This window comes from Equus quagga, chromosome 12 (genome assembly GCF_021613505.1).
Source record: "Equus quagga isolate Etosha38 chromosome 12, UCLA_HA_Equagga_1.0, whole genome shotgun sequence".
Taxonomy (NCBI): Eukaryota; Metazoa; Chordata; class Mammalia; order Perissodactyla; family Equidae; genus Equus; species Equus quagga.
This window is the reverse complement of record NC_060278.1, coordinates 106468088-106479524: the sequence shown is the minus strand read 5'-3', so window position 1 is coordinate 106479524 and position 11437 is coordinate 106468088. Positions and strand designations below refer to the sequence as shown.

The 11437-nt window shown below is 51.9% G+C and overlaps 1 long non-coding RNA gene across 2 annotated transcripts; it reads left to right on the top strand.

Moving 5' to 3' along the window:
- Positions 1-1354: 1354 nt before the first annotated feature.
- On the top strand, positions 1355-11437 carry LOC124248103 (uncharacterized). 2 transcript variants are annotated; one of them, XR_006890943.1, is made up of 4 exons: positions 1355-1512; positions 1643-1774; positions 2837-3015; positions 7285-11437. It is a non-coding gene; the product is annotated as an uncharacterized LOC124248103 (long non-coding RNA). The 2 variants fall into 2 exon arrangements; XR_006890942.1 differs by having other exon boundaries at positions 1355-1774.

The window sequence follows — 11437 nt, the reverse complement described above, 5'->3', positions numbered from 1 at the left end:
GGGGGTACTTGTGCAGAGGAACCGTAGAAGCTTCTAGCAGAGGAGCAAGAGATTCTGAGCCTGCTCTCCGCTTGGCCGTAGGCCTCCCACTTGCAGGCCCCTTGGCCCCTGGGAGAAGTCAAATCCATTTCTTCTTGCGCTTTCCTTTGCCTGGTGGTTGTTCTCTCCTATTTTACAAATGAACAACCAAATGCATAAAGACCGTAAATTATAAACGAGCCGTTCAAATGAGGCAAGTGATGGCAATGAGTGAAATCTAATTAAGCAGTTGAGATCTAAGCGATATTGTTATTAAAGTGCCGCGTTAACAGAGCGTTTGATCAGCTCCCCAGCCTGTCGTGTGAGTTATGAGGCGAGCTGGTTCTGATTGACGTCGAGATCGATGCGTTTTGCAGGCGGAGATAAAGCGCGGCTCCGTTGAGGGCACGGAGCGCCTGATGCGCGTTTGTCCTTGTAAAGCGCCAGCCTGGCCCGGCCTGTTTGCGCTGCTTCCAGAGCCATCAGTCACCATCCCGGCTGGAGAATTTGGGAATACATCTTTAAAAAAGCATCTTTTTTTTTTTTTTAAAGATTTTATTTTTTCCTTTTTCTCCCCAAAGCCCCCCGGTACATAGTTGTGTATTCTTCGTTGTGGGTCCTTCTAGTTGTGGCATGTGGGACGCTGCCTCAGCGTGGTCTGATGAGCAGTGCCATGTCCGCGCCCAGGATTCGAACTAACGAAACACTGGGCCGCCTGCAGCGGAGCGCGCGAACTTAACCACTCGGCCACGGGGCCAGCCCTAAAAAAGCATCTTTTTAAAAGATCTCCCGGGACTTCCAGAGCTTGGCTCTGACATTCGCTTTTTCATAAACTGAGAATTATTTATCAAGCACGTGCCGTGCGCTTGGCCCCGGGCTGGAGGCTGGCAGTTGACGGGGGAACGATGGGCATGGCCTCGCTGCTTCCGGGACTTATGGTTTGGGTCCATTCTGGTGGTAATGGTCTGTCTTTTAGGGCAAAAAGAGAAGATATTTGAGCCATTTATTCCTCTGGCACTGAGGTCTCTAGAGAGAGGAACCTCCAGGCTGGGGGTCCCCAGAAGATGCAGCAGAGTGTGACCTGGGGGAAGCTCCCGTCTTGGTGGGGAAGTCCCCTTTGGGGCCACTGCCTGATTGGATCCTTTTGCTTCTTTCGATTTGGGTGAAGTTGGTTCATTAAAGTTCAGCCGGGGATAGGTGGCTTACCTCCTTTCGTGGGGGAGGAGGCACAGAGGGGCTGAGCGGCACGCCCAAGGCCACTCGGGCAGGAGGCGTTGGGCCCCGTGTCAGACCCAGGTCTGTCTCGGTCCAGAGTCCAGGCCTGGTCAGCGGCTGGGCCTGCTCTCTGCTGTGCCGCCCTGAGCAGCGTGAGAGGACCGGCTCACAGTGAGGGACTTACTGGCACCCCGGGTTGAGGTTTGCTACCATCTCCAAAGTGAGCTCCCCGCGAGGCGCCGGGGCCTTCGCTGACGGGGCCCCAGCCTGGCAGATGCGGTGAGGGGAGCAGGGGCTTCCCCGGGGTGGGGGGGGAAGGGAGGGTGGAGTTCCTGGCAGAGCTGGGCAATTCTCCATGTTCTCCCGGCTCCATCTCGCTGTCCTCCCACCGGCCTCTAATCTCCTCCAGCTCCTTCTGCTCCTTCCTCCCCGGAGAGGCACAGACATCCTCCCCCTCATCGTCCCTTTGTCTTGATCTCTGAATCACCAGGAAGGGGCCGAAGAGCTTCATGTCCTCGTTTACAGAATTTGGCACCTCTTGGTGAGTCCCCCCAGTCTCTCCTCCCCTGTCTGTTCTCTCAGGATCATTCCAGGTGGGAAATGATCCCTGAAAGTCACTTAACTCTCAAAACATGTCACATAGTAGAAGAGCCAGGGCTCTCGATTTACACAACACTTGTGGGCTGTGTGACCTTGGGTAAGTCACTTACCCTCTCTGAACCTCTGTCTCCTCATCTGTAAGACGAGACACCAGCACCCATCTCACAGAGTGCTCATAAGCATGAAACAAGTCAATGGATTGGAGACAGCTCAGAGTGCACAGCTAAGGTTAGTTTTCCTCTCTTTTGGAGAAATGATGATTTTTCAGAAGTGTTTCAGATGATTTTCAGAAATGTTCTGGAATAATCTGTAAGGGTGCTACTGGGTAGACGAGCCATACGACTTCCTGTTCCTGCCTGTCCCCTTCTTGCTGTTAAGAAGAGAGTGTTGATGCTCATTTCTCCTTAGGGCTGTCCTGCTGTGTCTCTCTCCTTTGCCAGAGAAGAAATCGACTTCCCTATTTGAACAAATCCAAACCAGAGCCAGCACGGACGCTGTTCTCTCTGTGATGCTTTGGGGCGTGTTCATTCTCTTTGATCCTTGAAACATCTGGTCCCTTCAGGGGACAGACCAGTCAGAGATTAAAGAGCAGAGAGCTGTTCCACCGAGTGTGGCCCCTGGCTCAGTGGCAGCTGCATCCCCTGGGGCTTGTTAGAAATGCGGGGTCTCCCCCCCAGGCCTCCGCCTGCTGCATCAGCACCTGGGCTTGGACAGGATGCCCGGGGCCTTCTGGGCACGTCGGGTGTGGGTGGCACAGCGCTGACACCCGTCCCATCTCCCTCGGTGCCTGGGCCGACCTCCCCGATGGGGGTGGGACACCTGTCGCTGTGGGCGTGGGGAGCGGCAGGGAGGGCAGGGAATCCAGGTCACAGTCGGGGATAAAGATGGCCCCGTGGCGCACCAGGTCGCCCTGAGTTTTACTCTTTGCAGGTGCTCTCGGTTTACTCTTGACCCCGTGCAGCCTGTCCTTGGTGTCGCCTTGACACAGCCCGTGTCCCTCCAGGCAGCGTCACCAGAAACGCTAGTGCGTCAGGCAAGGGGCCTTCAAGAGGAAGGGAGAGTGATCGCCTGGAGGCAGGGCTCCGGGAGCCCATGTGAGGGCTCAGAAACTGAGGCACTCAGAAACCGCTGCTCACGTGCCCCTCCTGGCCTGGCTTGGCTCTCTGACGGAAAGGAGCTCAGGTGGGCCCTGGGAAATTCCTAAGTGCCTGTGTTAGTGTCCTGGGGCTGCTGTCACAAACAACCACAAACAGAGAGGCTTAAAACAACGGAAACCGTATTCTCTCACAGTTCTGAAGGCTGAATGTCCAAATCACGGGGTCGGCAGGGCTGTGCTCCCTCCGGAGGCTCGGAGGGGATCCTTCTTGGTCTCTTCCGGCTTCTGGCGTCTCCAGGTGTCCTTGGCTTGTGGCCACATTGCTCCCGTCCCCGCCTCCCTCTTCTCACGGCTCCTCCCTGTGCGTCTCTTCTGTCTCCTCTTGTCTTCTTTAAGGACGTCAGTCAGTGGCCTTGGGGCCCATTCTTTTTTTTGTTAATACTTTTTATTAAGATTATGATAGTTTACAACCTTGTGAAATTTCAGTTGTACATTATTGTACGTTATTGTTTGTCGGTCGTGTTGTAGGTGCACCCCTTCACCATTTGTGCCCATCCCCCACCCACCCCTTTCCCCTGGTAGCCATAATCTGTTCTCTTTGTCTACATGTTTAACTTCCACATATCAGTGGAGTCATACAGAGATTGTCTTTCTCTATCTGGCTTATTTCACTTAACATAATACCCTAGAGGTCCATCCATGTTGTTGTGAATGGGACGATTTTATCCTTTTTTACGGCTGAGTAGTATTCCATTGTATATATGTACGATCTCTTCTTTATCCAGTCATCAGTTGATGGGCACTTAGGTTGCTTCCACCTTTTGGCTATTGTGAATAATGCTGCAGTGGACATGAGGGCGCATGGGACTTTTGGAATTGCTGATTTCAAGCTCTTTGGATGGATACCCAGTAGTGGGATAGCTGGATTGTATGGTATTTCTATTTTTAATTTTTTGAGAAATCTCCTTACTGTTTTCCATAGTGGCTGCACCAGTTTGCATTCCCACCAGCAGTGGATAAGGGTTCTTTTTCTCCACAACCTCTCCAACATTTGTCACTTTTTGTTTTGGTTATTTTAGCCATTCTAACAGGTGTAAGGTGATATCTTAGTGTAGTTTGATTTGCATTTCCCTGATGATCAGTGATGATGAGCATCTTTTCATGTGCCTATTGGCCATCTGTATATCTTCTTTGAAGAAATGTCTGTTCATTTCTCCTGCCCATTTTTTGACTTCAAATATTTTTTCCCAATTGGTGGGTTGTTTTTTTGTTTCAATCCTGTTTTCCCTTGCCTTGAAGAAGCTCTTTAATCTGATGAAGTCCCACTTGTTTATTCTTTCTATTGTTTTCCTTGTCTGAGAAGACATGGTGCCCGAAAAGATCCTTTTAATACTGATGTCAAAGAGTGTACTGCCTACATTTTCTTCTAGAAGCCTTATGGTTTCAGGTCTTATCTTTAGGTCTTTGATCCATTTTGAGTTTATTTTTGTGAATGGTGAGAAAGAATGGTCAATTTTCATTCTTTTACATGTGGCTTTCCAGTTTTCCCAGAACCGTTTGTTGAAGAGACTTTCTTTTCTCCATTGTAGGCCCTCAGCTCCTTTGTCAAAGATTAGCTGTCCATAGGTGTGTGGTTTTATTTCTGGGCTTTCAATTCTGTTCCATTGATCTGTGAACCTGTTTTTGTACCAGTACCATGCTGTTTTGATTACTGTAGCTTTGTAGTATGCTTTGAAGTCAGGGATTGTGATTCCACCGGCTTTGTTCTTCTTTCTCAGGATTGCTTTAGCAATTCGGGGTCTTTTGTTGCCCCATATGAATTTTAGGATTCTTTGTTCAATTTCTGTAAAGAATGTCCTTGGGATTCTGATTGGGATAGCATTGAAACTGTAGATTGCTTTAGGTAGTATGGACATTTTAACTATGTTTATTCTTCCAATCCATGTGCATGGAATGTCTTTCCATCTCTTTATGTCGTCATCAATTTCTTTCAGGAAAGTCGTGTAGTTTTCATTGTATAAATCTTTCACTTCCTTGGTTAAATTCACCACAAGGTATTTTATTCTTTTTGTTGCGATTGTGAATGGGATTGAGTTCTTGAGTTCTTTTTCTGTTACTTCGTTGTTAGAGTATAGAAATGCTACTGATTTATGTATGTTGATTTTATTCCCTGCAACTTTGCTGTAGCTGTTGATTATTTCTAAAAGTTTTCCAATGGATTCTTTGGGGTTTTCTATATATAAGATCATGTCGTCTGCAAACAGCGAGAGTTTTACTTCTTCATTGCCTATTTGGATTCCTTTTATTTCTTTTTCCTGCCAAATTGCTCTGGCCAACACCTCCAGTACTACGTTGAATAAGAGTGGTGAGAGTGGATACGCTTGTCTTGTTCCTGTTCTCAGAGGGATGGCTTTCCGTTTTTTGCCCATTGACTATGATGTTGGCTGTGGGTTTGTCATATACTGCCTGTATTATGTTGAGGTGCTTTCCTTCTATACCCATTTTATTGAGAGTTTTTATCATAAATGAATGTTGGAACTTGTCGAAAGCTTTCTCTGCATCTATTGAGATGGTCATGTGGTTTTTGTTTCTCATTTTGTTAATGTGGTGTACCACGTTGACTGACTTGCGGATGTTGAACCATCCCTGTGTCTTGGGGCCCATTCTAATCCAATATGCCCTGTCTTAGTGAATCTCATCTGCAAAGACCCTATTTCCAAACAGAGTCACCTTCTGAGGTTCTGGGTGGACATGGATTTCGAGGGGACACCATTCAACCCCCCACAGTGCCAACGGGGCTTTTAGAACTGTCAGCACGTTCTCTCTATCTGCTTTTGTTTTTTCATCTGCTACTAAGAGTAGAAAAAAGAAAGTTAGTTGGGATCTTGAGTGTATTTGAAATCTCCTTCCTCCCACATAAGACTGTGCCGAGTTGGAATTTCAGCTGCAAGATGACATTAAACGCCTGTGGACAAGGAGGGAGATGGGAGGGCAAGCCTGTTAAACATTTGTATTTAGTAATACGCTGGTTTGCAGAATGGTCCGGGCTCTCGCAGAGGCCACTCCTCCTGTGGTACGAGGGACATGGCTATCTGTCTCTCGCCAAGTGTAATAACCTGTAAAAATGGTATCTGGGCAGGGCCTGGAGACACCTGCGCCTGGCAGGCACGTTTCTGGGGTCTTGCGCCTGCCCTGGTGGCCACTGTCACCTTGACTTGGAAAGAGCTGAGCCTGGCAGGCCTGCACTCATCTTCCCGTGCCGTTTCTTGGCCTCCTCAAGTCTCAGTCCCCTCGTCTCTAAACTGGGAATGAATTTAGTAAACGAGTAGGGATCGCCTGCTGCGTGCAGACACTGGGCTTAGTGGTGACTGGACAGACATGGTCTCTGTCCTCAGAAAGCTCTCTTTTTTTATATGTTTATTTTTTTAAGCACTGGCACCTGAGCTAACATCTGTTGCCAATCTCTTTCTTCTTCTTCCTCTTCTCCCCAAAGCCGCCAGTGCATAGCTGTATATTCTAGTTGTAGGTCCCTCTGGTTGTGGCATGTGGGACGCCGCCTCAGCATGGCCTGATGAGCGGTGCCATGTCCAGCATCCAAACCGGCAAAACCCTGGGCTGCCACAGCAGAGCGTGAGAACTTAAGCACTTGGTCACGGGGCAAGCCCCAAAAGCTCTCTTTTAGATAAGAGACTCAGACAGTAAGCAAACAAATGAATCTGCACACAGTGTGACATCGGGCGGGGAGGTGTATTAGGGAAGGTAAGACGTTGGTGAGTGGGTGGCGAGTCGAGTGGTCACCGAGTTGTTTTACCTGAACAATCAGGGAAGCCTGCTCAGAGGAGGTGGCGTTTGAGCAGGGACAGAGGAAGGAGGGAGGGAGACTTGGGACTACTGGGGGAAAGAGCGATCGAGACGAAGGGTGCCTCAAGGGCCACGCAGAGTCCTTGCTGGGGGAGCAGAGTGCATGATGCGAAGGCAGGTGAGCAACGAGACGGACCGGGCTGGCGGCAGACCGCGGCGCCCTGCAGGCCTGGCCGGGGGGGCGGGGGTGGGCCTGCATCTTGTTCTGTGCGATGAGAAGCCTCTGAAAGTTTCTGGGCTGGCTGGCGACAGGCTCAGAGTCCTGTTTAGAAGTGTCAGGTCTGGCAGCACCCAGGAGGAGGATGGTGGCGTGGAAGGGGAGAGGCAGGGGGGCCAGGCGGGGAGACGGTGGCCTGGGCCAGGGCGGCCGCACGGGATGTTGGGGGACAAGAAAGTCTGCCTCACGTGGGATCACGCACACGAAAAGCAGGCGGAGTGGTAATTCCTCAGGGACCGGGCAAACATCTGTGCTGTGATGAGCACTTTACCAACAGATTCCCCCGGAAGGCGTCCCACTTCCACCCCGGCACCTCCAGGCCTCGGACGACCTGATGGAGCAGGCTCCAGCCCCTGCTGCCTCAGTTTCCCCGCCTGTGGCTGCTCTCTGGACACGCTGTCCTAACGGAGAAGGCGAGGAAGGACGAAGCAGTTCATCCACTCAATCAATGGTTCGTTCATCCGTTCGATCAATCGCTCGATCACTCAGCGTTCCTCGCGCTCCTGCTGGGCGGGTGGTGAGCTGAAGCAGGAGCAGACGGCCCTGCCCGCCAATGCTCACGGTCCAGGGCAGCCTGCAGGCTTCGGTTTCCATCACTGTTTGAGCAGAAATGTCCCCGTGAAAGGGTCGGCCACTGAGCAGAGCAGGACCGAGTGTTGGGGCCACTCTACTCAGCCCTCGATGCCCAAGGACACATCTCCGTTTTTGTTTATTTACGTGACCTTTGTGCCCCTGCCTAGTGCCCAGAGGAGTTTGAGGCCTTACGTAAAAGGCAAAGAAAGATGAAACCCTGAACAGCACGCAGACGAGCCGGCAGACAGATGCACCTCATGGACCACAAATCTGCCTGCCACCGGCCGTCCCTCGCTCCCCTCCCCATCCCAGAGAGGACGGTGCAGGGAGAGGCGCCGCCGCTGACCGATTCCCAGACCCCTCCCTGCTGACAGGGGCTGCCTGGCAGGGACCTTTGATCCCTTCATGGCGAGCCAGGGTGTCTGCGCTTGAAAGAACGCCTGTGCACATGGGAGGGCGGGAAAGAGCCAGACAGAGCCAGCATGCAGAGCCGTGCCCCCGGGAGGGAAAGCAAGGCTCATGAGCCTTGCTGAAGCCACCCGGCCGCAGGAACTCTCCAGACCTTTCTGGAATGCTCACGAGGCACCCACGATGGGTGGGGTCCTGGGTGTGATGCTGAGGACGGTCGGTAAGGCAGGTGTGCGACGCAGTACGGTAACCGCTGTGTTGGGCAGCAGCTACCTTGGGGTGGGGGTGTCTTGAAGGCTCAGCTGAGTTCAGAGCCAGGTTGCCCTGGGGCCCTGAGACCCAGCCTGCCCAGCACCTGCTCCCTTCCCCTTTGGTGTGAGCACCCCAATCCCCTCCTCAGACTCGCTCTTCCCTGGCGTGAGCTCTGGGATGGACCCGAGTTGGGGGATGAAGAGGCAAGGGGACCAGCTCTGCGACCTCCTGGGAGAGGAAGTGTCTGCAGGGCAGGGGCAGCGGGGACGGGAAGGGGCACGGGGAGTGGGACAGATGTGTGTGCTGAGAACGCAGACAGCTACTCCTCTGAAGTCACTTAAGCGTTACATTTTCACTGTTTCAAACCCATCGGTCAGGAGCTGCTGCTGGGTCGTATTATTATTTTTCTCCTTCTAAAGGTCAGCGACTCATTGCAGCTGATTATGTCCCTGAACTGTGTAGACAGGCAGACCCTGCTCACCGACGTCCCCATATCACCCAGCTCCGGGAGACACGAAATCTCCCCAAGACTGTCCGTCACTCACTTGCAGCTGGCACCTGGAAATGAAAGCGACTCTTCCCGTGTTCCCAATCAATGTCCGCCTGCCATCTCTGTCGATAACTGCCGGGCGGGCCAGTCCTTTCCCTGTTGGGGAGGCACCGGGGTCAGCCTGAAGATGCTCTGAGGGAAAAGGCGGCCGCTTGGTTCAGAGCCTCCTGGCTGGGCTGGAATTAAGTTGGCTCTTTCTCTAATGAAACTGACTCCAGGGGTCCCTGTGTGCCAGAGTCGATGGCTCTCCGGAGAAGCAATGATGACAGTAATATCGAGGCCGTGCACACCTGCAGCCTCACGTTCCTCGGTGCTTTCCAGGGGCTTCGAGCCCCGTAGGAAGCAGTGGCTGCTGGGCGCACAGTAGGGGTGCAGTGAAGGCTGAGGGGACAGCCCCCGGCGCTGCCTTCCCCATTCTTCCGACGGAGACACCGAGGCATCGAGAGGCTTAGAAACTCACTCGTGGTTCCCGAGGACCTCATCATGGTCCTTGTGTTTGCCTGGGGCAGAGGCTGGCCTCTCGTGGGAATTGACTGGAAGGGTTAGGGGCTCTCCCTGTGCGCAGAGCTCTAAACCGGAGTCCTGAGTCCCAATCCCCAGGACAGAGATTCTGACGGGGCCAGCCAGGGGCAGGCACACATTCCTGTCCGCTTGGCTGTCACCGAGGGGTACGGGGCCTCACAAAGAGAGACTGTCCACCCACGAGCCTGGACAGGTGAGGGGCCATCCCCTAAGAACGGGGGTGTCTCTTGGGCCACTGCAGCTCAATACCCCAAAGCAGACCCTGGATTTGGGAGTTGCTTCCCTTGTTAGCTCAGATTTGCTGACGGGCGAGGGTGGGAGTGAGCAGATGCGGCCATCAGAAATTGGGTCGGAAAGCCCACCCGGAAGGGTCAGGGGACCTGTTTTCTCTGAGAAGCTGGACAGGGAGCCTCGTGGAGCTGGGAAACAACCCTTTTTGGCAGCCGCACGTGGGAGGGTTGTGCTCGGTGGCCCACGGGTGGGTGCCGGTAGCCTTGCTCTGGGCCCCGGAACTCTGTGTCCCTGATCTCCACTCCCGAGGCTGTGTGTAGCTCACACCTTGGTGACTGCTCAGCCCCTCACTGAGGCCACAGCCCCCACCCCACATAGGGTCGGTCCATCAAAATCACACCCAAGTTTCTCAAGGACCATTGTCGGCCGGAAGCATTCTGTGGTCCTCCATCATAACAATCTTCCTCTGGCAAGCATCCTTCGATGCCTGCGTCTCCTTTTCCTCATAGTTACTATGGCTTGTCTTATCTTCCTCCTCCCCCAACCCCAAGTCAAAGGGAGGAGAGAAGATTTAAATTGAATACAAGATTGGATTTTTAAACTGGACTGCCCTGATTGTGACCAGAAATTGATGGGATCTGCCCAAGATGTCATTAAAGGATGCTGTGTTCTGATCTGGCTGCAAAACCAGAAAACCCGTAAATAACATTGGCTAAAACAAGAAAGAAATTGATTTTTCTTTCTTGAGAAGAAATGGCTGGAAGTGGGAGTTGAGGGCTGATGTGGGAGTTCTGCTCCATGAAGCTCTCAGGGACCTGGGCTCCTTCCAGTTTTCTACTTCACCATCCTTAGAAGGTGACCCTTGTCCTCGTGGTCCAAGATGGCTGCTAGAGCTCCAGTCATCACAACAATGTTCTAAGAGGTAGGATGCAGGAAAGGAAGACTCCTTTTTAAGAAATATTCCCAGGCATATTCCACAACACTCCCTCTTATGTCTTATGGGCCAGAATTTGGTCACATGACGAAACCTAGCTATAAGGAACACTGGGGAGCATAGTCTTTTAACTGATGGCAGTGGGCAATGGAATTCTATTACTAAGTAGAAGTAAAGACTGGTATTGGGGGAAATAGCAGTTTCTGCTTGAGATAGGAAAGGACACCTGCCAGAGTTCTTGGAAAGCAGTGATTGGAACAATACACCTGCTTCATGTTTATTCCCGCGGACACTGGGACAGAGGGGTTTAATCTACGCTGGGAGGTTATGAGTAGGGTTCCCAGACAAAATACAGACAGCCACCTAACAAATAATTTTTTAGTGTAAGTATGTTCTGAATATTACACAGGCCATACTCACACTAAAAAATTATTTGTTGTTTGAAGTTCAAATTGAACTGGGCGTCCTGTGTTTTCCTCTGCTCAGTCTGGCAATCCTAGTTATGAAGGGGGCTGGGAAGCCCTGGGGAGGGGGGAAGGGGTCCGCGTGGAGGTGTGCCGACGCTGAGGCAGGGGCGTCGCGGTCCTGAGAGGGGCATCACCTCGTCCGTCCCTCTCGGAAGCTTGGTGGACTTCTCGCTGGCGCTGCTATGAATCCTCATAGTTCCTCCACAGCCAGAAATCTCGGAGGCAGCGCGCTCATCAAACCGGGCGGATCAATTACACGGGCCTCCTCTTCCCCGGAGTTATGTGCTATTCCTGCTCACGAGTGATCCGCGGAAATGTCACAGACTCTGCTGATGAATTACATCTGTAGTTACATTTTCTTAAGATTTATCCTCCTCCTGGTTTCTTAGAGGATTTGTGGATATTTCATAAAATTCATCCCAAGGGAAAATAACAGGACAATTAAAAAGCAAAAAACAGAACAAAAGCTTCTTAGAAGAGGGAGAGCGGCGGA